Source organism: Chionomys nivalis, chromosome 3 (genome assembly GCF_950005125.1).
Source record: "Chionomys nivalis chromosome 3, mChiNiv1.1, whole genome shotgun sequence".
NCBI lineage: Eukaryota > Metazoa > Chordata > Mammalia > Rodentia > Cricetidae > Chionomys > Chionomys nivalis.
Genome location: NC_080088.1, coordinates 105,245,747 through 105,270,828, shown reverse-complemented (window position 1 = coordinate 105,270,828; position 25,082 = coordinate 105,245,747). Strand labels below are relative to the sequence as shown.

The following is a 25,082-nucleotide window of genomic DNA, read 5'->3' as shown; positions in this document are numbered from 1 at the left end:
CCACCAAGAACTCAGCCTAGATTGGTGGTGGTTCAAGGTCTCAGGAAGCGGCCACTGTGTAGCAACCCAAGGCATCACAGGGTCCCCGCTTCTCGGACATAGCTCCCTGAGCATGTGCCCACTGTTAAATGCCACACTGTTTAATGAGATAATTAATAAATGCAAATATATGGAAAGAAGAAACTTTGAATGAACACATTGACTATGTTACTAGTCAGCAGACGCTCCACCTCCTCACCTCTAACCCCAACACACACACACACACACACACACACGAAACAATGTGTTGCATAGCCCAGGCTGGCCTTGAACTTACCATATAGCAGAGAATGACCCTGAACTCTCCATCCTCTTCCTCCACCTCCCAAGGAAGTGAGGATTTTTCTAATAATTCTACAGTCATGCCCTCTCACCCCACCCCACCCCAGCCACAGTTATTCACACCCACCATAATTTTAAAACATTAAACAGAAAATTCTTGAAATAATAAGTTTTAAATAACATTCACTGCGGGATATTGCTATGGCTGCTCCATTTTGTCATTGGCTGCTTTTCTGCCACGTGCTTTATTGGTTAATGTTTTGGAGCTGGGGATCAAATGCAGGGCCACTGAGCTGCGTCCGGGCTCCTGTTGCTCATTTGTAAATGAAGTTTGGTCACAAGCCAGCACCGAACAAACAGAGTAAGTGTAGGGTTCAGAATTCCATGACACCCTGGAGGGGGTCTCTGAACACATCCCCATGAGTGAAGGGTTTTATTTTTTCCCCATTAATACAATAGGAAGTTTTTAATCACTGTTGTTTCTTTTTGTTGCCTGCAGAACATTCCAGAAAATGTCAGGTTGTGGGGATGACTTCACCAAACAGAAAACCCTCAAATTCTGTAGAGACAGAAGAAATGATCTCTTGATCTCTCTCCCCCTCTTTTCCTCCCCCCCCCAACTCAATGCATGGATCTAACTAACCTCTGCTTGCAGAGATCATGACATCCAGCAGGTAGTGGTTGTCCACCAAGCCAGGAGACTGGCACTGGACGGCTTATCAGAAGGGTAAATGACAGATGGTGTACTTCAAGGCTTTCAAGCACAGGGTGCGGGTGGGGGGGCATTTCCTGCTGCAGTCAGAGATCCCTATCTCAACAAATGTTTGCCCAACTCCTGTAGCAAACACCAGCAGGTAATGTTAGACTCTGTACACCACACATCTAAGCACGAACCGGAAAGATTAACCCTCGCCCATTTTATGATCTAACACCAACCATGCCACTTGCATATTTGTGTCTTTGGGGCTACAACTTCAGCAAAGAAATACCAAAGTCTGGTTGTGGTTGTGGTAGTGAGCAGGATGAGCAACGGGGAAGCTATCCAGGGGCGTTTTAACATTTCCGTTCTTACGCCTCTCTGCAAAACATGATTTCTTTTTCCTGGCACTTCTATTGCCTTTGAAATAAGACAGGGTAAATTATTTAAAGCTGCAGACATACAACACACATCACGCTTCTGTGAAAGAGATGTGAATGCCACAGCTTTTCCAGCTCAGGCAGGCGAATAAACATTTTAATATTTTTTTCAACCCACCGGGGAGCCCTGATCTCTGCTTGAAGGCATGTTTGCAACAGTGTTGACAATCATGTTCCTTACAGACTATAAAACTCTGCCCTTGGAAGACCCTAATGCCTAGTGATTGAGAAGGCATGTTTGAGGGGACGGTCTATGACAGCCCTCGGGACTGAGGCACGCTTCAGTCAACTGAGCAGCCCTTCTCTAAGTCTCGGGGTCGATGGGTAAGACCTTCTGTTTCTAAAAGCTATGGAATCTAGCTTCTCACTTTCCCTCATGGTTAAAGTGAGAGCAAAGCTATGTGAAGATGCAGCTCTCAGTCATGTGTGTTCAGTTCAAGTAGGCGACAATCTGGAAACCCCCCCGCTCCGAAAAAAAGAAAATTTATACATGCTATCAGTCCAGTCCATCCTATAGCTCTTGGTTCCAGAACAACCAAAATTTGAAAACATTCCAAAGTAAAGAGACTTCAAAACACTTTTCTGTGATGCCTGAGATAACACAACTGTTACGTATCTTGTCTTGGAGCTGATAAATAATGGGCACACTTGGAAAAAAACATGAAGAAATTATGACTTGCTCCTTCAGCCAAGTCAGGCCCCCCCGCCCAGCATTCTTCATGACTCCTTCAGGCCTTTTAGGACAACTACTTGCTATAAATGATATATACCGTGGAATTAATTTGATGCCATTATAGAGTCAATGATAACAATTTAAAATTACATAGTGTTTTCCAGGCAGTTCCCTCCTTTGAGGATATCTCCTTCCCTTGTACAGTGAGATTTGCGGCTTTCTCATCATGGGAGCCAAATGGTTACCAAACACACGTCCTGTGTTCAAAGCAGCTGAGAGCCACATAACAGGCCATTTCTGCCTCCTCATGGGGCAAAAGAAATCAGAGGATTAGGTGTGAATTCAAGTGCATGAAGTACACAGTGTCTGGGTCCCTTCCTCAACAGCACCGTCATCACCATTACTGTCATTTCCATCAATATCATCACTGTCATCACCATTATCACCATCAGTGTCATTGTCACCATCACTATTGCTATCACCCTATCGTCACCATCAGCATCATCACCATCACCACTGTTAACATCATCACCATCATCAACATCATCACCACCATCATATTGCCACTATGAGGACCACTACTACCAATCACCATCAATATCATCACCATCTCCACCATGGCCATCACCTGCTCCTCTACAGCTGCTGTGTCTACCATGAGACATCATCCCCTCCCCTGCCATCCTGCTGCCTGGAGTCTGAAACTCACCACCATTTGATTCTGCCAGAGCCTCACCTCACTTCATACACAGGCAAGTTACTGGCTTGTTTCCTGCTTCACAACCCAAATGCAAATGGGGCGATTATAGCCACCATCAGGGACTGCTCCACCACTTTCGGGGTGAAAGCCTGCTTGTGGCAGCAGAAGCAACTAACATTTTACCTCTTAACCCCATCTCTTGGTCACAGTGTGAACTTCCTTGTGTTTAGGCCGCATCTCTCTCTGCATGGGAAGCCTCAAACCAAATGCTATCCCAAAGAAATCGCTTTTCTTCTGAACTACTCCGTGTGCTTCAGTGACTCCTGAGTAATGAATGAGCTTTGGGGCAGACTTGAACGTGAATTTCCCGACTCTTCTCACTCATTCTGAGGAACACCACCTCCCCAACACATTCCAATGCCAAACACCTGGAGGTCACGTTTGTCTGAATGTTCCTTGCTCCACAGTGTTCTTCACTTGACCTTCCCAAACCAGAGATGTAACTGACACTCGATAAATCTGTCTTAACTGCCGAACCACAAGGACCAGACGCAGCCCTTATACGACACAGGGAGGCCAGAATTTCCAAAAGGTCAGAGGACCACTTACCACCAAGCACTACCGCTGGGTTCCCTGTGCCTGGACACGCGGGAGTCTTCCCCGTGTTGGGTCGTCAAATGGTCTTTAGCACCTGCGGTTTTCAGGTGTGTCGGGTCATTTCTAAAGAGCAGGAAAAAGCACACATGAGCTTCTGCAGGCAGAAGTGTCTCCTGTTCGGCTTTCAGTCTCTTCCACATTCCCCCATACCTGAGGGGCAAAGGAGTCATGGGTGACGCTACTTTGCCAGTGTCAGTAGCAGCTGAGAGAGTGACTAGACTCTCAGCCCTCCCAGTCTAGAACTTTCTTTTTCATCACTTAGATTTCCTAGTTGGCAACTATGAAGAACCATATACTCCTGACATAGCCCTTCCAAGGAAGGTCTCTTGTAGATCATGGTGATTTGAATTCACTTTGCATCTAAGGACAACCTTGCACTTCTGATCTTCCTACCTCCAGTTCAAGTACTACGATTGGAGTCAGGTGCCTCCAAGCTCAGTATTTGTGGTATCAGTGATTGAACCAGGTTTCCTGCATGTTACACAAGTGGTATACCAACTAAACCACACCTTTAGCCTCTCCATGGGCCCTGAGTAATCAATCTTCCAGGTTCTGGACTCTGCAAGATAAATGTATTTAGGACTAGCTTCTCCTTAGCTGCGATTTTAAAAAAGAAGAAAGAGGAAGAGGGAGGGAGGGAGGGAGGGAGGGAGGGAGGGAGGGAGGGAGGGAGGGAGGGAGGAAACGAAACTAAGACAACTTAGGAAAGGGTCATCTGGCTCACACTTTGAAGTTACTACAGTGATTTCATGGGAATGCCCCCCCCCAAAGGCTCTTAGGATTGAATGCTTAATCAATTGGTGGAACCATTTGGAAAAGGTTAGGAGGTGTGGAGATGGGAGAGGAGTGTCACTAGGGGGTGGGTTTTGAGGTCTTAAAAGCCCATGCCATTCCCAGTGTGCCCCTTCTACATCCTCCTTGCAGACCAAATGTAAGCTCTTAGTTACTGCTCCAGTACCATGCCTGTCTGCTGCCATGTTCCCCTCCCCGGTGGTCACGGACTCTCACCCTCTCAAACTGGAAGTCCCAAGTAAAGTTTCTCTTCTTTTTTTATTTTTTTTAATATTTATTTATTTATTATGTATACAATATTCTTTCTGCATGTATGCCTGAAGGCCAGAAGAGGGCACCAGACCTCATTACAGATGGTTGTGAGCCACCATGTGGTTGCTGAGAATTGAACTTAGGACCTTCGGAAGAGCAGGCAATGCTCTTAACCGCTGAGCCATCTCTCCAGCCCCTAAAGTTTCTCTTCTATAAGTTGCCTTGGTCATGGTGTCTTATCACAGCCATAGAAAGGTCACTAAGATGTCAACACTGAAGGAAATCATAGCAGGAACTGAACTGAAGCCATGGAGGACCACTGCTCCTCCTCGCAAGCTTGTACTCAGCTAGTTTTCTTATATAGCATGGGCCCATTTGCCTAGGGATAGTACTGCCCACGGTAGACCCATCCACAGCCTTCATCAATCAAAATAATCTCTCGTACACATGCCTGCAGATCAGTCTGATCAAACCACCAGGCATGTCCTCTTCCTAGGTGACTCTAGATGATGTCAAGCTGACAGTAAAAACTAACCAGCCCTAGGCTCATTACCCAGATGACAACGGGGTTGGGGGGGACGAGTGGCGTATAAGTCAACATGGGGCTTGTTCTACTCTTGTTATCAAAACAGAACTGATCATCCTGAAAGTATTTCCATCAGACAAATAAAAATTGATAAAAAAAAAAAAACACGAGGAAATGCCCATTTAGCCATCAGGTATCACAGAACAGAAATATCCACATGTCACCCGTGACCAGAAGGGCACTTTGCACCGTCCTTCTGCAAGCCCAGTTCACAGGTTAGAGGCCCCATAATTGAGGAGAGGTTGGATGTCGCAGGTCCAGAGTCCGGTTATAATTTACCTTGGGCCATCTTTAGTCTCCTTATAAATAGACATTTATAACCTACCTCTGTACATGAGCTAACAGCATGGCAATCAATAGCGAATCCTTCTGAATGTATAAATGTATTGGAGACCCCTCCTTTCTATCAACCAAAAGGCTAAAAGAGACATTCATCTGGTAGCTCGAGAGGCCTGCAGCAGAGGTTTTCCGTCTTTGCTACAACCCGCCTACTTGATGCTTCCTCCAATGAGTCTGAATATTTATGACTTTGTTACTACAAAACTTCATGAAATTGTTGGAACTCATGGTAACCTGAGCCTTTGTTCCCAGGCCATGGTCACTCATATTTGGCTGATTAGAGCTGTGTTTCTGTGTTTGAACTCCAGACCCCCTAATTGAGATAAACAAGCATCAGACATTGTTCCTTTTCCCTTTTATTTGGCTAAAACAAGATTTTTTCAACTATCTGGAGCCAAGGGGATAAGATGACAACTTGAATGGCCCTGGGTTTCATCGGCAGGCTCGCAAGTGACCCGGGCAGGAATTAAAACAGTGTGAGTGACAGGAAGAACAAAGACAACCAGACTTGACTTCAGCCTTCAGAACTGAAAACCCATCTGCGTGACTGAGATTCAATTTCTGTCGATTAAGCAAGCGCTTGCCGTACACCTTTGCCCTGCCTGGCGGTCCCCAGACCAACGGTGAATGAGATCCAGTCCTTCCAGGACTCGGGGCTGGAGAAGGGCAGAACATTTGTGTATCATTTCAACAGAAGCTGGGGGTTAATAAGATTAGGAGGATGTGTGAGGAGGACGTGCAGGAAGGGCCGTCTAGACAGGAGACAAGGCTTGCTTTCTGGGGCTATTTAATGAAAGTACTCCGGATGAAGAGGGGGCAGACGGAGCCCACAAGAGGTCACCATATTAGAAACAGAGAACTGAATCTCTCTGTGGGCGTTCCTCCTGACTCTAAAGGTGTCCTGTGTCCCAACGTCACCGCACCCCAACCTCACTTATGTACGAGACCAGAAATACCAAGTTGATAGAAGGCTAATCTAGAGCAAAGGCCTCCCTCCCTCCTGTAGCCCCAGAAGCCTCCACAGTTCCCTTCCAGCCATCTAGAATGAGCCCACCTCTGACACCTACTAAGATTTTTAGACTTCTCTCCGGGATCAAGCAGCCCTCCTCCCCAATCCAAGAATGACTCTTCATTCAAACCAAACCTCCTGTCTAGATGTCTAAAACCAATAGAAAAGCTTAAAACTCGAGGTTTGGTGACTCAGTAGGTAAGAGATACTTCCATTCCTGGGACCCCACATGGTAGAAAGAGAGAACCAACCCCCGAAAGCTGTCCCCTGACTCCGTGAGCTATCCAAAGCAGAAGTGTGTGTGCAAACAAAGCAAAACATAAAAACCCTTGATATTGCAAAGAAGTGTGTGCCGGGGTGGGGTTGGGAATTCAACTGGGCCTGCTCGCAAAAGATCATCCCAGCTGGGCTCATTGACTTTTGATGTTCCCTTGAAAGGAGCGTCCTGGGACCCTCGTCTGAATATCTAGACACTTATCCCAACCAATTGTACGCAGTTGTGCCCTAATTGTATGTGGCTTTGGGGAAGGGCTAGAGGATGGATCTAAGGAAGGTCTAAGGCAGGAAGGCTGCACCACCAGGCTCAGTGTAAGCAGTAAGTATTAATATCTGGATTGAAGATGGCATAATTAAAAAGAGAGGGGATGAATAACTCAAGCAAAATTTAAAAGCCTTGCAATGAAGAGCTGCAATCCCTACTGCTGGCTGGGTCTGTAGCTAATACGTTGCATGACAATAACGTCAATGCTAACTGTTGACTTGACCGTGCGTGTAGGTCGTGTGGGTGATGGGTAACTCTTCATCCCTTAAAGGGCTTCCCAAGCTCATCCTATCTACATTCTAGGCAGGTAACTCCCAGAGTGGACAATTGAGTAGTAACCCTAAGGCCAGATGCGACCAGCTCTCCCTTTCACAAGACAGTTTTCCCTGAAAGACAAAACTGTCCTTGCCAGAGAACCAATCAGCTGTCATTGTACAAAGTGCTATTGTTTATTTATGAAATTTGATGAGTCAAAAAATAGCAATATAGGGCTGGAGCGATGACTCTGCAGTTAAGAATGTGTGTTGCTCTTTCAAAAGACCGGGGTTTGGTTCCCAGAACACACAATTTAAAAAATAAAATAAAATAGAAAAGGAGGCATAGCAGTGCACACTTGTCTGAAGAGACAGAGATAAGCAGCAAAGTCTAAGGATTCTCAGGATCAACGCGTGGATATGTGTACACGCGTGCATGTGAAAGCCCAAGACTGATATAAGGAATCGTCCTCATTTGCTCTTCCATCTCATTCATTGAGGCAGCTTCTGTTAATCAAACCCAGAGCTCACCAATACTGCTCATCTTGCTAGCTGTCTTGTGCTAGAGTTTCGGGGGGCTGCTGTGTGCACCCAGCATTTCTGTGCATTCTGGAGACCCAAACTCTGCTCTTCATGTTTCCTTGGCAAGTTATTAACCAGTAAGCCATCTTCTCAGCTCCTAAGCCTATGTGTTATTAGAACAGTAATTCCTAGGTCCATGATGCATTCCATGAACTTGGGGGGTGGGTGTCTCTGCATAGAATCAGTTAACTGGCTTCTCTACCACCATTCTGGCTCCTGTGCGAGGTCTAATGTCCCACCTGGCTGGCTGAATAGTCTGCTCATGGCTGCGAAGCATGGGAAACTGCTCTCTGCGTCTTCCCAGGAGCTAGGATTATTAATTCAAAAGTGGTCCGGCCGGATAACAGCTTTGAGAGGACGTGCGTGGCAGAACTGAGCACAGAGCTAGGCTATCACTTCGTGCCGAGCTTTAATTAACTGAGCTGTGTAGGAAGATGGGAACAAAAGCCATGATTAATTGATGTACCTTTTACCGCTGCCATCAAATGCCGAGCCACATACACAAACACAGGCCACCTGCTCTACAGTAAACAGGACCATTGAGGAGCAGAGGATTTGTTCCTTCCACCACAAGGTTGGGTCTGTTTCCTTGGATTCACCCTACATTGACAAAATAAACTACCTTGAGCCGCCTTCAGCTTCCCACCAACACTGAACTGATAAGATACAAAGCGAGAAGGCTGAGATCTTCCTGATCATTTTCTGATTCTACTCGACCCCTAAACTCTTCATGGTCTCATCAGTCAGCCTCAAAACTTAAAAATCATTGTTCTCAAATGGGATAGGAAGCCGAGAAAAAGCTCTGCCCAAGGCATCTTCAGGGTGAATAAACACTGTGGGCTGTGATGTTTAAACAAGCAAGGGCAAAGCCAGTCTCAAAGGAGCAGCGGCAGCAGGCAGCCTGCCACAGCTGTCTACCTGTGAGGCCCTTACTGTCCTGAGTGACGCGGGATGGCAAACACCTTTCTTGCAATCTAGCCCATGAGCTGACCTCCAGGCCAAAGATCTCTCTCCTGGGTGACATCGGCCTGGGGACATGTCTACAGTTAAGTCCTCAGATGACAACCAAAATGCAAACCATAGTTAGAGCCAGGAAAGTTTGGAAGTGTGAGTTACACATGCAGGCTGGAAATTCTGCCCCTGTCCCACCCCGCCCCCGGGTCCAGCAATTCTTTCTGCCAGCTACAGCCCCCAGGGAAGCTAGGCTTTCTGTGCGTCCAACTAAGTGGATGCTCAGTCGCTCACCTGGCTCTCCCCATCCCACACAGAAGGTACTTACGGGATATGGGGTCAGCGGCTCCCGCAGGCGGGCCGAGCCTCCCCTCCAGCACCCAGTGCTCACCAGCCTCTCTCAGCTTCAACCCTGGCTGCTATGCTCTGCGCGGGGCGGGAAGACTGTTTACTTATTCATGGACAGCCTTGGGCTCGGGAGCAGCTTTGTGTCAGTCAATAGAGAGGAAATCCAATCTGTAAATGGGGGCTGCTAGTACAGGGCATATCTGTCACAGTGAGGCACACAGTCAGAGCCACCGTGGGATCTCGTGTTTCAACAGTAAGCCCAGAAGACACTACCTTTCCTACTCTGTCTCTCCCTTCCCTTGTGGGTCCCGTACCCCATAGAGCACACAGTTCTGGGAACCTATGGACATGTGAACATAGCAAAGCCCCAATATTGGGTCTCACTTGTATCAAAATGTGCCTTACTCACAAGATGGGGGGGGGATAAAAGGTGGGGAGTCAGACCCCAAGTTCCGTATCAGTTTACCTTTAAACCTAAAATTGCATGTTTGAGTCTAATTTTTTAAATGGCCAAAAATATCACACACACACACACCCCTTAGCGGCTACTGTTTTGGATCTAGCAAGTACCTACACTGTCCTAGGAAGGGGTTCTTTTCATCTCCCTCCACCCCATGAATGTGAGACTCATTCACTGGGTCCACATCACACATCCCACAAGGCCAGAGCCGGGACACTCTGTGTTCAAAGCTGTCTTCATCTCCGGAAGGCACCTAGCTCCTCAGAAGTGCCAGAAAGCCCGTTGTTGAATTAAAGACTTTCTGTCTTGAGTCCCACTTGGCCGTGAATGACAGAGCATTAGCAAGTGGAAATTGAAAGCAAGATAAAACCTTCCCCCAGGAAAAGGAGTCAGACTTTCTCTGAGCCCTAGAGAGACATCAATAAAGGAATTCCAGAGATCTAAAGACACTTGTGGACTGGCGAGGTGGCCCAGTAGGTAAAGCGCTTACTACACAACCCTGATGACCTGAGTCCAAGTCCCAGAACCCACATGAACCAACGCCACAAAACTTGTCCTCTAAACTCCTCACGTGCATCATGGCACACATGCATCATGTGTGCACTCACACATACACATCATGTGTGCACTCACACACACACGCATCATGTGTGCACTCACACACACTAATCGTAATAACTAATTTAAGAAAATCACTTACAAACTCCTCATATGTCAGGAACCCTCAGTCCTCCAGTGCAGCTTTCCATTTAAGGCTGGCATGTTTCACCTCCATATCCGATACCCAGGATTTGTCAACCTACAGGCTCTGGGCAGTGAACAGCACCAGGACCTTTCTGGAGCTGTCTGTCATGGTATTTAAGCCACCAAAGAAGACGGTGGGAGGACCCACCACCGGAATTGCCGCTGTCACTCAAAGACAGAGCCTGCAGAGCAGAGAGTGGGACACCTGGGATGCTGCCTGCCTGAGTGCGGCTCCCCAGCAGCCATGCCTGGAGTTTAACTAAATGCCTTCCCACCCAGGAGCCACCCCGTCAGGTTAATCATTCTCCAGAAACCTTCATTTCACCACTCCTAAAAGCCTCTGACAACCACATGGCTCGGCCGCAGACCAAGCTCAGTTATTTGTCTCAGAACTGAAATTCAGCGTGTGGTATTTATTTTCTAAAATAAAATAATTTGGGAGTTTTGATCTTCAGCTTTAATGCTAATTATTAACATTCCTGGGGCGATAGCAGGCAGCCGGCACTGTGAGCACTTACTGAACATTAAACCCTACAGTCTAAGCACCTTAACTAAAGTATCACATGGACCCCTTGGAGACCCATGAGGGCACTGAGACTGTTTCTGTGTTACAGACGGAGAAACAGAGGCACAGCTCAAAAAGAGAGGTATTGGGATTTTAACTTGACCGATCTAGACCTATGTGGCCATGGGGCTTCCCTCTCACCCCATAAGATGTAGATGGTTGGTACAAATCACAGAGAAACGGGTCATTGGTCTGAGCTGTTTCCAAGGGAATACTGTGTGTGTGTGTGTGTGCGTTTGCACATATGTGAGTGCTTGTGTGTGAGTATATGTAGAGGTCAGAAGTTGATGTCTGGTTTCTTCTTCATTGTTCTTCCCCTCATATGTAGAGGTGGGGCAATCGGGGAACACAGAGCTCACTGTCTGACCTAGAGTGACTGGTCACCCTTCTCCAGGGAGCCCTTGTCTCTGCCTCTCATACACTGGACTGCCATACCTGCCTGGCACTCACAGGGGAGCTGGGGATTCAAACTCAGGTCCTCACACTTAAGTGGCAAGCGCTTTACCAACTAAGCCATCTTCCCAGTTCCCGTTTTTGTTAATAAAATGAAATAAATCAATATCATAAAATGCTGAGAATGTTACAAAGTGAAGATTGAGCAGCCATACCCACAAATAAAGTCAACAAGGCCCTCCTAGTGCCCCGAGAGAAGGACAAGAAGGGAGTCATTTCACTCTCTTAACCCACCCTGTCTCTTGTCAGCTGATATCAGTGCTGCTTCAGAGCCACTCAGAGACAGGACACAATAACCAGCAGGTGACAGGAAGTCAGATGTTCCTAACACTCTCCTGCTGAGTACCACTCCAAAGAGAAGGCTCCGAAATGAGGCCCTTAATGCCACCTGACCCTCACATCAAAGACAGGCCCCCAGGGTCAGAGGAAGAGTTCCTTTGAGGGACACAACAGATATCAAGCCAGATGCCACCCACAGCATCCTTTGGCAATACGCCTGGCACTGCTCCCTGCCGTGAAGTGCCGCTCTGGGTTGTCACCTATGGCAGAAGTCCTTACCCTAACCTCTATGCCTTTGAGCACCAGAATGAACCTCTGTGGTGCTGATTTTGAGTCTTAGGACCCCAGAGGTAGCATGGCCTTATGGAGTGAGTGCTGGGAGGTGAAGCGCAGGAGGGGAATGTTCAAGTGGGGTCATACGGCAGGGTCTTTGCACTGTTTCAGCGCTGTTACAGAAGATCCCAGGACTAGGAGAGAGAGGCTCAAGCATGGCTGAAGCAGGTGCAAAGGCCCTGAGGTAGGAGGCCAAAGAATGACCCTCCCAAAGCCACTCCCAGGAAACTCCAGTGGACATTAGCACTTCTCTGCCTCCCAGACCCCGAGTTAGTGAGATCTATGGTCCACACTGCAGGATAAGGGAAGGAAATGGGGAAGCAAGCAGATTTCCTGAAACTGCACCAAGGTCTGAAGCCAGACTGGAAGATGAGGGAGGCGAATGAGGTCAGACCTACTTCCTGGTCTGTGATTTTAATGAGAGCCTAGATGCTTTTAATTTATTAGAGCAGTGTGTGTGTGTGCCTGTGTGTGTCTGTGTGCGTATGTGTCTGTGTGTGTGCACATGCAACTCAGGTTGCATGCTGCCTCAAAATATAACTGCACATGGATCCTGACCCTGCCAAACCCTGATTCATAAGAAAACTAACATTACAAGTCTCCATGGAATGGAGGAGAGGTTTAAAACTATCAGTATCTTGAGGAGTCTGAAGAGCAAGTCCAAATTAATTTGCTTGAGTTATTGTGCCTGTGTGTGAACGTAGAAGCTGAGTATGGTGTTTTGGGGGGCACATGAGTTAAGTTCAAGGCTAAAGTCTTGTCATAGTCACTCTGGGGAGTCAGCACAGTCAGCAATGACGTCAGGAAATCCCAGGCTAACCCTGCTTCTGGAGATAGCCCAGCCAGGCCATCAGGACTGAAAGTCCTTTGTCCTGTGTGCTGTGTGTCCATCCTTTCTGCAGTCTGAGCCTCACATCTCTGTTCTCAGTGCTGGCTGCCCTGGGGGCTGTATTCACCATATAGAAGCTCTCCTGGGGTCCAAGCAGGGCCAGTGTGGATTTTTGGATTAGGGCATATCATATCCTTCTGACAAAAATTAAGAGACCAAGCCCTTCCATGTTTGTCTGGCACCAATCTTGGGGTTGCAAAGGTCTCAGTTGGGTGATAGAAATGAGCTAAGAGACAACGGGCTATTTCAGCATTGACTCGTTGGGTAGAGAGCCCGCAATAGTTAGGATACCCTCCTGTAAAACATGTCGTGCAAAGCTAAAGATGGTGAAAGTTTTCAAAGCTACCTCCTGGGAAATAAGGGGACACAGTCTCATAAGTGAAGAGACTGTTGAAGGCCACACAATTCATTGTCACAGAGTCGGGCTCTGAACCCAGAGCAGGGGCAGAGGTGATGGGCACCCGGAGGAGCAGCCTTGGGTTGGTCCCCAGCTTACTACACCACAACATGAACCTATAGGATCCCATGGGACACATATAGACTATGTACACATGTGCATGCACACACACACGCACATCATCATCATTGTATAGGAAATATAAGCAGTGATTGTCAAGGAGTAGACATGGCCCTAGTTGATATTTATTTCTGCATGTATCTATGCACAGTATAACAATGTCTGGTGCCTGAGGAGGACCGAAGAGGGCACTAGATCTCCCAGAACTGGAGTTATAGATTGCAAGCTGCCACATGGGTGCAGAGAACCAAACGTGGTTCCTCTGCAAGAGCACCAACTGTTCTTAACCTCTGAGTCATCTCTTTAGCCCAATGTCTATATTTCTTTGAATAGCCTATATTCAAAGTATCTGAATATTTTATAATAAATTACAGATGGAAAAATGCTCCCAGGGCTGTCAGGAAAGGAAGAGCCTTGTGGGATGGAGACAGGAAGAAAGGTACGCCCACCCTAAGAGGCCTTTGGCTGCTTACCAAATGCCTTCGAAACATTCTTTGAATTCAAAATTCCATTCGCATTAATTTGTTTGAAGAAAAATAATGGATGTAATTAAACCACCCCTTTAAACTATGCACAGAATGTATCATTTAAACACAGAATATTAATAATCATGAAGATTTAAATAAAACTATTCCAACAATATCCCAAAATACACTCAGCCACATCCTCTACACAGCCCAACAAAGGAAGAGCCCAGCTACAAACATGCATTAACATAGCATTTTGGATGGACAGACATATGGATGATGCAAATGTTTTCCAAACTCTTATTCTTTCAAAGAATCCCTAATCAAGTTAAAACTATTGACATTATCATATTTTTAAAATGGTGCTGAGAAGACGGCTCAATCAATGAAGGATTTGCTTCACAACCCTGAGAACCTGAGTTTAGACCCCCCCCCCAGAACCCACATTAAAAAGCCAGATGCCAGAAGGTTGGAGAAGTAGCTCCATGGTTAAGAGCATTTGATGCTCTTGTAGAGAATCTGGGTTTAGTTCCCAGCACCCACATGGTCGCTCACAATTACCTGTAACACCAGTCCTGGGGATCTGATGCCCTCTTCTGGCCTCTGCAGGAATTGCATACATACAGTGCACATATACAGGCAAAACACAGCTATATATAAAATTGCACCATTGGTTTTTAAACAATTTTCATCAGACACAGTAGCACACCTCTGTAACCACAGTGCTAACTAGTAGCAGAAACAAGAAGACTCCTGAAGTTTGGTGGCAATTAGTTATTCTTATGTGCAAGTTCTAGGGTTTCCAGAGTCAGTGAGAAGTCCTGTCTCAAAAAATAAAATAAAGAGTAATTGAGCAAGACCCCAAATGTTGACCTCTAGCTTCCCACGCACGCATGTGCAGGCATATCTGTACATACATACGCAGATACACACATACAAGCATGACAGAACATACAGGGATTATCAGTCCCACGCATCATAAGTTAAATAGCATGGGATCCTAGAAGCTGTATTTAACGCTGGTCCCATGACAATATGTGGATATCAGGATTCTCTGTGAACCCATAACTTAAAGTCCAAGGAGCAGGGCCCTAGTCTCTGGCAGACCCTTTGCAGCAGGTGTCTGGAGTTAGAGAGGAGAGACTGCTAGAGAAGGGCGTGACTGAAGGGGTAGGAGCCATGTATATTAGTGTTAGCCCACCTCTGCCCCAAGTAAGGTGCTGGTGTTTCAGGTCCTCTGCAACCCTTCTTTATGCCTCCCTGGGAGATGAGGGTGGTGAGGCTTGAATCAGATGCAACCCTCTGTCACATGCCTGTGGGCCTTGCCCTCAGCATCCAGCTGCAGACACGCTGGGAAGAGGCTGTGCCTTGTACACACATACATACCCATGCACACACGCATGCACACACATGTGCATACATGTACCACATATGCACACATGTAAACACATAGGCACACTTGCAACATCCCATTCTTACTGGTTAGAATCAATCACATGTCCCACCTAGCCCCAAGGACTTCTGGGAATGACGTCCACCTCTGAGAAACAAACAGCTCCCTACCACAACTCCAGGCCAGGAGTAAGGGTGAATTCCAATGCAGACAGAGCATGTGCCCTGGAGGAGACACCAACAAGTATCCCTTACCAGAACCCTTAGCCATTGTGCTTGATTTTCTCAGTTTGGGCTCTGAACAAGGCCGCTACCTGCCTCTGCCTTCCAAGTGCTAGATCCCAAGGCATGCTCCACAATGCCCAGCTCTTGAATTTTCAAAATTCTTGCATGAGAAAATAATATAGTCCATGTCTGTCTACGGCTGGCTTGTTTCACTTAACAGAATATCCTCCAGCTCCTTTCACTGAAAATGCTGCTACAGCAGACAGCCAGGTGGCAGGGAGGCCACTGCATCCTCCATCTATGGGCTCAGGACATCATACGGCTAGAACTCAAAGAGGGAAAGCACTACAGACGTCAGAGAGGACAGAGGTTGCATAGAGTACGTCAAGGAAGCTCAGATACCAAACACACCAGCACCGAGGGATAAACCAACCTTGCACGGATCCCATGGCCCAGTGATAAAGATCCCCAGACTACCGTGGCAAGAGAAAACCAATCATCTGCACGGCCAGCACCAGAACCAAAGGCAAGGCGTTCAGAAGGCAATTTCTGCCCCCTGGAGGCAGGTGCTTTCTGGGGACCAAGCTCATCCCCTCCCCCGACAGCCAGTTGCCCATGTCATTCTTAAAAGCCCTTCAAGGTACATTTGAGCATCCTCAGCTTTTGCACCATCCGCTCCTCCGCTCTGTGGCCCTAAATAGAACTCCCTTTAACAGCACATCTGCGCCTGCTTCTACTGGAGGCAGCCCTGCGCCAGGCACCGCGGCCTTAGAAAGAATCATCTCACAGCACATCAGAGGAGGCTTTCCCATGCCTCACAGCCCATGGGGGGGGGGGGGGAGTTGGAGTCTCCTTACAGCCCCTGGTGCGGGGAGGTGGAGTCTCTTTACAGCCCATGGTCGGGGGAAGTAGTGCCTTCCATTCTCTGCAGGAGCAAAAGCTTGTTTACCCAAAGAGCATCCTCCTGTCTCAGCCTTAGACACGCTGTTGGAAGCATCTAGAAAGCCCTTCGAGAAACGAATGCGGCTTTCCAAACCCTGCCAACAAAGTGCCTGTTGACTTAGGGCTAGAAAGACCCTCTGCCACTTCACAGTTTCCTGCAAAAGGCTTGTGTCTCCATGCCTAGTTTATTTAGCACAATGGATTAATTCCACCAACTGAGCCACATCCCTAGCCCCTCGAGTGGCATTTGTGAATAATCATTGTTTTCTAGGGGCAAAGGGAAGTGACAGGGAGGAGTCTTTCCTCCCAACAAGCATGACTTCTTTAGTTTAAAGCACACCGTACCCTAAAACTGCTGGTCATAACGTTCAAGCGGCTGACCTCAGACGAAAATGTCAAAGAGATCACAGGCAGTGTTTTCATGAACGGAAATTTATGCAGCAGGAGTTGTTATTTTTTTTTAAAATAGTTGCTTTGTAAATGTCATGGCAAGGATGCTAAGCAGAGATGGAGAAAGACTGGGACTGCTTATTTCTATAAAGGGAAAAGAGCTAGGGCGGAGTCTCCCCCCACCCCCTGCTCCTTGGGAGTCTCCTGCCTCCTGAAGGCTCTTCACTGAGGCTCTCCAGAGGATTGTTGTCCCCAAAAGCTCAGCTCATTTATTTTGCTCTACAGCAGTGGTTCTCAACCTTCCTAATGTTTTGACCCTTTAATACACTTCCTCATGCTGTGGTGACCCCCAATACTGTAAATTTATTTCCGTTGCTACTTCATAACTGTAATTTGCTAACGTTATGAATCATAATGCAAATATCCATTTTTCTGATGGTCTTTCGGGGGTCATGACCCACAGGTTGAGAACCACTGCTCTCTACATGGAACCAAGCTTGTATGTGGCTTTGCAGGTTCTCACCCCACTGATGAGACAGACAGACGCAGACACGCACAGATGCCACAGGAAGCAGGAGGTATAAAAGAACAGTAAGTCACATGGTTACTGAGGGAAGTCGCAGGCTCTGAAAGACACAGCTAAAAAAAGGAGCTGTTAGGGTGAAATGTGAAGACCGTAACAAGAATGAAGGCGTCATGATGGCAGTGAGGTGTCGTTCTTATCCATTGAGTTTTTCCACATGGCTGGCAGAGTTCCGAGCACACTGTGTCGGAAGCCACCTCATCTTTCCCACCGGGTGACTGATACTCTCAGCCTGACTTTACAGATGAGAACACCAGCCCCAAGGCAAGCCACTTAGCCATGGACACATGGTGTCATGGGTAAGTAAGACTGTCCACCTGACAAGAGCTGGAATCACCTAGGAGACACCCTTGGGGCGTGTCTGTGAGGGAGTCTCTAGATTGTGTTAGTTGAGGCGGGAAGACGTGCCCAACTAGAAGCAGCATTCAGTGAGTCGGGATCCCGGGACAAGCTTAGCACCAGCATTCATCTAGGTTTCCCAATTGTGGATGTGGCCTCCTGCCTTCCCTACCATTATGGGTGGTGCCCCCCAACCATGAGTCAGCACACACCTTTCCTTCCTTGAATGCCTTTGCATCAGGTATTTTGCCATAGGAGTGACCCATAACAAATACGCGTGGGTAGAAAGTGGGAGACTAAGGAGCTGCCCGTGGTACTGTCCCATCCCAGCACAGATGAAGTCCCCAGGTTGGTGTAAAGGCGCAAAGGCAGACAGGCTCAGGAGGAATCTAGAAAGCAATAGCACTTGATCTGATCGTTTTCTTTTAGTTTTTCCAGAGCCCTGTCTCCCGCCACTGTCTTGGGTAAAGGATTCCTAAGGGCTTGAGCAGATCAATGGAACTCTGAATCTGGAGATGCACACTCGCGGAGCTTTTAAGGAACTGTGGAAGCACCAGTCTTACCCTTTGCTGGGAGAATAGACAACTGAAGTCTTCTAGAAAGAGTTGCAATGGAAACTGCCTATCTAGGACTTAAAAACATTTGCTCGGGGGTGGGGTGGGGGTGGAGAGATGAATCCAGGTAAAGAGTGTGTGCTGCTATTACAGAGGGCCTGAGTTCAGTTCTAAGCATCCATATGGAGGGATTCACAACCCTCTGTGCCTCCAGGTCCAGGGGATCTGACTCCCCCCTTCTAGCTTCTGATGGCACTGCACTCATGTGCACAACCACAAAAATGAAAATTAAAAAAATAAATCTTTTTAAAATTTAGAAATATAACTTCTGCTTCTACTGCTTGTTGCTAACTCATTATTTTCTGGTCTTCCCTTTGTTTGCCCTTTTGTTCCGCTTCTACTTTATTTTCTTCATCTGGTTTCCAGTGTCAAATACTTAGACTGACTTTTAATATTCTGTTTGAAAGAAGCGATTCTAAAGCTGTGTGTTTTCTTGAATGTGGTTGTGGCCCAGTCTTAACTAGCAGTATGGAGTGAAGTTGGGAAACTACAGCCTGCAAGACAAACCCGCCCCAACAATCTCCTTCTAAGTGGAGATTGCATCACTTATGGTAAGAGCAGGTCCTGCAAGAATCATGAAGGGTCCTGTGAAGAAATGTGTCCCTTCCCACTAGAAGTGAGTAGGAGCTGCAGAAAACCAAAACCATGGATGGCAGAGGTCAGAATTCTACCTGTCCCTGACAAGGCCAGCTCTTGACAGTGTGAGGCAAACAGGACTGTCCCTTTCATGTCTTCTCTCACACAGAGCCAGTGGCTTATCTCTGGGGCTGAATAAAAAAGTATTACAGTCTGGGAGCTCAATGAAAAAGGTGTTCTGTCTTGGTTTGAAAAGCTGGAGGCCCAAGGTCAAGGGGTTGGTGTCACTGGTTTCTGTTGAGGGCCAACTGGAAGAACCTACTTTAAGCCTGTCTCCAGGTCTCTCTCAGCCTGTGGCATTCCTCAGTTTGGGATTGTAGGAGCCAACCATGATGAGCTAAATATGAACAGATCACCCAAAGGAAGTTCTTTACTTCCAACCATTATCACCTGCCATAAGTTTAATGGAGGCCTGAGTCTCAGTAGTTTATCCTGAAGCAATACCTGGTTACAGGAAGGACCATAAACTAAGATTACCTGAGCACTGCCCAAGAACAGACCATCCAAAGGAAATGCCTAAGGTTCCAACTGCTGTAGATAGGACCACCTGCCAGCATGCTCACCAGGACACCCCCAGACAAAAGCCAGCCAATCAGGGGTCCTGAACCTCAGAAATCCCTCACTCCTACCTCTACTACTATAAAAACCCAGCTCTAACTGAGCTTGGGGATCTCCGTTTATTCCAATACATTAGACATACAGAGAGACCGAGTTTGCAAACTTGCATAAAATAAAGGCTCTTTACTTTTACATACGGGACTCAGTCTCCTTGTTGACTTTTGGGGGACTTTACGGATTCTGGCATAACAGGATAATTCTCTGGTGTCTTCATACCACTCTCCTCTATGCATGTGAGAAATCCCACTCTGTAAGGACACATGTCAAGTTGGGTTTGGGCCACTGAATAACCTTAACTAACCTTGCATTTGTTACAACAGATCCTATTTTCAAAAAAGGTCATGTTCACAGGCACCGAGGGAAAGAACTTCAGAAGCTCTGAAGAGACCTGTTAACCCATCACAGCCAGAAAGCTAAAGAGAGGTGAGTGTCCATGACACACTGAAGACACCTGGCCCAAACAGGCCCTGGCTGGGAGACAGAGAGCTCCAAGTGAAGACAAGGCTGGCAGTGAGCAGATATCCCCTTGCTAAATTGGCAGTGCTTAGGGATAAATAACAAGAGTAGAATGTTTACTACCTGGGGCTGGCAAGCTGGCTCGGTGGGTAGAAGTGCTTGTCGCCAAACCAGACAATCTGAGTTCCCCAGAACTGACATGGGAGAAAGAGAAAACCAACTCCCACGAGTTGTTCTCTGACACTACAAGTGCACTGTGGCACATGCATGCACACACACCACTTAGGAGACACACACCTACACACACACACACACAAGTGAAAGTGTTTTAGTTTCTTTTCTGTTGTTGTGATTTAAAAAAAAAATGACCAAAAGCAACCCAAGTTTACCATTCCAGGGGGCCAGAATCCATAATAGTAGGGAAGATATGCTAACAGGAGCAAGAGACTGAGGGATCACATCTTAGCTATAGAGACAAAGTAGGTGGGAGGGGAGGAAGAGGGGGAAGGAAGGAGAGAAGGGAGGAAGATGAAAGGGGAAAAGGGAGCAGGTGGAGAGGGAGAGGAGAAGGGGAAGGAAGAAGGAGGGGGAAGGAGGAGAAAGGGGGAAGGAGAGTGATGGAGAAAGGAGGAAGAATAGGAAGGAGGGAGGGAGGAAGGTAGGGAGGGAGAGAGGGAGAGAGGGAGAGAGAGAGAGAGAGAGAGAGAGAGAGAGAGAGAGAGAGAGAAATGGATTGAGACCATAAACCCTCAAAGTCCACCACCATTGATGTACTTCCTCCAGCAAGATGCCATCTCCTAAAGGTTCCATCACCTCCCCAAGCAGCGCCACCTATTGGGGACCAAGTGTTTAAACACTGGATCTATGAGGGACATTTTTCATTCAAACCTTCAGAAATGGTTTAAAAGTTAAACATTACCGTTGAAACAAAGTAAATTGCATCTACCTGCAATATTGACCCAAGGCAGAAGAGACAATCTGGCTGGCCAAGACGGTATTTTAGAGGCAGGGAGAGTCAGTTATAAAGTTTTATTTTATAAATATTGATGGATTCATCCTAATAGCTCTAACTGAGCTTCATAGAATCTGCGTTTTCAACCCTTGGTGTTACGCAGAAGCACCACCCGTGGCTGTTCTTTAATCCTTCCTTTGTTGGAAGCTTGTCTTGCTGAGGAGCTGGTTAACTGTCATTGTCATCTAGGATTGTCTAGGAAGAGAGTGTTGATGAGGGGTTGGGTTGTCCTGTGGGCCTGTCTGGGGTATATGAAAGCTGTGTAAGCAGGGAGTGACAGGGATGTGACACAGAGCCAGAGTGACCTCCTCTCTCATCCTTGAGTCTCAAGGGGGTTTTATATAGATCAGGTTGGCCTGTGGACATGCCTGTGAGGAACTATCTTGGTTGGTTGTCTTAATGGGCAACACCATTCCCTAGGCAGGGAACTGTGTGAGTGAAGAAACCAAACTGAGAACAAGCAAGCAGGTGAGCGGGCACTCACTGCTCTCTGTCCTTGACTGCACGTGTCACATGACTAGCTACTCCAAGCTCCTGCCTTGACTTCCCCACAGTGATGAACTGTAATCTGGAATGGTGAACTGAAGCAAGCCCCTTTCTCTGTTAGTTCACAGTTCTCGGACTATTTTATCACAGCACCAGACATGAAAAAAACATCTGGACACGCACCAGACCACAGCTCACTGGGGAGTGTTTTCAACAGTATGATGACAAATCTCCAGGTGCCAGACTTTCCCCCACATCCCCTTCTCCACAATTCTACCGGATGACCTTCCAGAGGCTTTGAGAGGATCCCAGGAGCTGACAGCAGACAACCCGAATACCAAAGAGCAGCTGTGTCACACACAGGAAGGAGTTGGGGCAGGCTGGAGCCTGAGGGCCTTCTGTGGTCAGACTTGGCAGCCTGGGAGAAGCAGTGAGAGCAGGGGATGAGGCTTTTAACCTCCCCAGCCCTAGTAAATTTAGGCCTGCGCCAGGCTGAGCTAGGAGCTGTCCATCCACCCCAGTGCTGAAACAGCTCAGGCAGGAGGAACCATAAAGCCACAAGGCCTGACTCCATGGGCAAGAAAACGAATTTTACTATCTGCATTTATGTATTTGCAATCAGTGCAGGCATACCTGCCCGATCTGAATTCTGCATCTGGAGGTGCAGCCACCCTTTGGACTATGGGAAAGGGAGCCACAGAGGACTTCTGAAAACAGAAACCAGCGGAATCGTATTTCATTGTGTAAATTGACAAAGGGTCAAAAAGCTTGCCCTTGGCCTCTGACGCACTCCGCTCAGCTCTGAGAGCCAAACTGCCATTTAAATATTTATAGGCCAAGGCAGAGAGCGCAGTCTGTGGTCTCTCACTCTGGGTCCTTGGTGGCTAGAGGCAGAGGCCATGGTAAAAGAGATTCATGTTTCCTTCCCAGCAGGCTGTGGGTTGGGAGAGGGTGTTGGGTAATATGGGGGTTCAGCTCCTGGGAACATCCAATGGCCCTTGTTCACTGCAGAGGCCTGAATCCTGACAGGGCAAGAGAGCTGGTCCTGTCTTTGGGGTTCACAGAGGTGGCAAACACAGGAGTGAGGCAGCAGTTCCTCTTCAGCGCCATCGCAGCCATCCTCACTAATATGGGCCTTCAAACCCCAGCTATAGCAAGGCCCCAAAGCCATGTCTGCTCCCTCCCTTTGTCAAGACTGGGGATGAAGCTCAGTGGTGAGCCTTTTTCTGCCTTCTTCTTCTCCTTTCTCCGTCTCTTAATATTTGTGAGGAGGAGGGGAGGTTAGACACAATCTAACTCTGTAGCCCAGGCTGGCCTTGGATTAGCAGTTGTCTGGCTTCTGAATTCCAAGTGCCAGTAACTACAGTCTGAGTTACCACGCCCGGCTTAACGCATTTGATAAAAGCACAGTGGGTGTCTCTCATCTTCCGGCTCTCAGCCCTGCCTGCCTATTGCACTGCCTTGAGTGACCATCAAGCACCAAAACGAGGCTAGTTCAAACAGAAAGGCATAATTATAAGATGACCACTGGGCTTTGAAGATGATGAGAAAAAGAAAGTTAACAGCATCTGTGACTTCCACATCACTGAAGGTGTTGGAATAATATTTTGGATACACTGAGTTAAGTCAAACATTCTAACTAAAACTAATTTTTAACTGCTACTTTAACCTTTTGTATCCAGAGTCAGGAAGCAGGGAAGTGAATGCCGGTGTTCAGCTCCCTGTCTCTTTATAGCCTAGGCTCCCAGCCTGTGGGCTGGTGCTGCCCACAGTCAGGGTAGTAGGTCTTTGCTCCTTAATTAACCTCATCTAGAAACTCTCTTGAACACGTCCAGAAATGTGTGTCCTAGGTGACTCTAGATCCTGTGGACAATCAATGCAAGACCATTACAAATTCACCCTTTGTCAACTTGACATCTCAGAGTATCACATAACAGGATCACACTGAGAACAAGGTCACACAATCCCACATGGAGACCGCGTAAGGGTGAAGGTTTCTGAGTGGGTCCACCCAGTGACCGACAGCTAGTTTTCCTTGCTGTACATAAACAGGTGGGTTGGGGGTTTTGGCCAGTGGTAGCTGGATGAGTCATTCTTGGTAGGATCACTTCCATATGTGACTGAGTAAAGCAAACTAGATAAGGACCATAGCCTCTGGAGAAATGGCTTAATGGTTAAGAGCACTGACTGCTCTTCCAGAGGTCCTGAGTTCAATTCCCAGCAACCACATTGCAGTTCACAATCATCTATAATGGGATCTGATGCCCTCTTCTGGCATACAGGCATACAAGCAGACAGAGTACTCATACATAAAACACATAAGTAAATTTTAAAAATTTAAATTTTTTTTTAAAAAAAAGCACAGGTCCACACCTGTTACAGAAAAAATTCTTCAGTCCCTTGTCACTAACATAGAAGGTTCTATAACTCCTAAAGCCTGAGCTTGTGTCCTCTCTGTTCCACACTGAGAGTAGACATCATGTAGGTGACACCCTTCCCTTCAGCATTCAGTGTCTTCCTGATGACACAAGACCTGGGCACAGGAGTCATCCCCGGCCCCTCTAGGCTATATCCTCTAGGCTCTTATAGCCTCCAGTCACAAAACAGACAGTGCCAATGCCTTCTGTCCTGCACAGGCCTTTACCACACAAAGATTCTGTCCTTGGGCCTGAGCTCCACCCTCTGAATCAACCAGCAGGTGCCCCAGGGAACCCTGGGGATGACCATTCTGGCACAATCCTGCCCCGTGCAGAGTATACAATTCAAGTCCTCCCCTTCCTTTTTGGCTTAATTCCACTTATGTGTTCCTTGAACCAGAAAACTTCGATATGGTACTAAGAATTAGGATCACCTGGGGGCGCTCAGAACTCTGGACAGGCCAACTCTAGACTAATTAACCAAAATCTCCTGGTGGGGAGGAACCACACCTGGCTCTTTTGAACCATCCCCAGTGGCTCCAACGTGTAGCCACATTGGGATCAATCAGCTTAAACAGCAGGCCCTGGGGGCAAGAGGGAACTGGTGGGCTATTTTCAGCAATTGTCAAGATGATGACAGCGAGGATGGAGGACAGGCTGGAGTGATTGATGGACCAGAAGTCAGCATGTCTCCCCATCTGCTCCACTCCTCTCAGAAGAAACAGCAGCCATGCGATAAATAGAGAAAAGAGACACCCTGCCAAAGGGACAAGGCAGCCTAGGCAGCAGCGAGGAACCTGCTGGCAGGACTCTCTGGCCTTCAGTGGCTCTAAATCCATCATCCTGGCAACACAGACAAGGTCTCTAGTCTCCATTCCTAATATCATTTTTCCCTTTGAAAGAGGCAGGACAGCAGCTAAGAAAGAGAAGTCTCTAGAACAAAGAGAAGAACAAGTGGAGATACAGGGGGGAGGAAACTGGAATCATTAAGGGATCACACATACAGACACAATGATAGTATCCTCAGAACGTGAAAAGATATGGTCTGGGGAGATGACTCGGTTCGTAAAGTGCTTCTTACACAAGCATGAAGACCAGAGTTCCATCCTGCAAACCCACTAAA

At 47.3% G+C, this 25,082-nt stretch overlaps 1 protein-coding gene across 8 annotated transcripts in view; it reads right to left on the bottom strand.

Moving 5' to 3' along the window:
* Positions 1-25,082, bottom strand: part of Rimbp2 (RIMS binding protein 2) — a 194,644-nt gene that overhangs the window by 135,471 nt on the left and 34,091 nt on the right. For 6 of the 8 annotated variants that reach the window (XM_057763612.1, XM_057763618.1, XM_057763616.1 and 3 more), the window contains exon 2: positions 3,441-3,551. The exons of 1 other annotated variant lie outside the window; for it this stretch is intronic. The gene's annotated coding sequence lies outside the window, so the exon portion shown is untranslated. Of the gene's footprint in view, positions 1-3,440; positions 3,552-10,302; positions 10,324-25,082 lie in introns of those variants that run through there. One more of the 8 variants, XM_057763613.1, reaches the window with a different exon arrangement.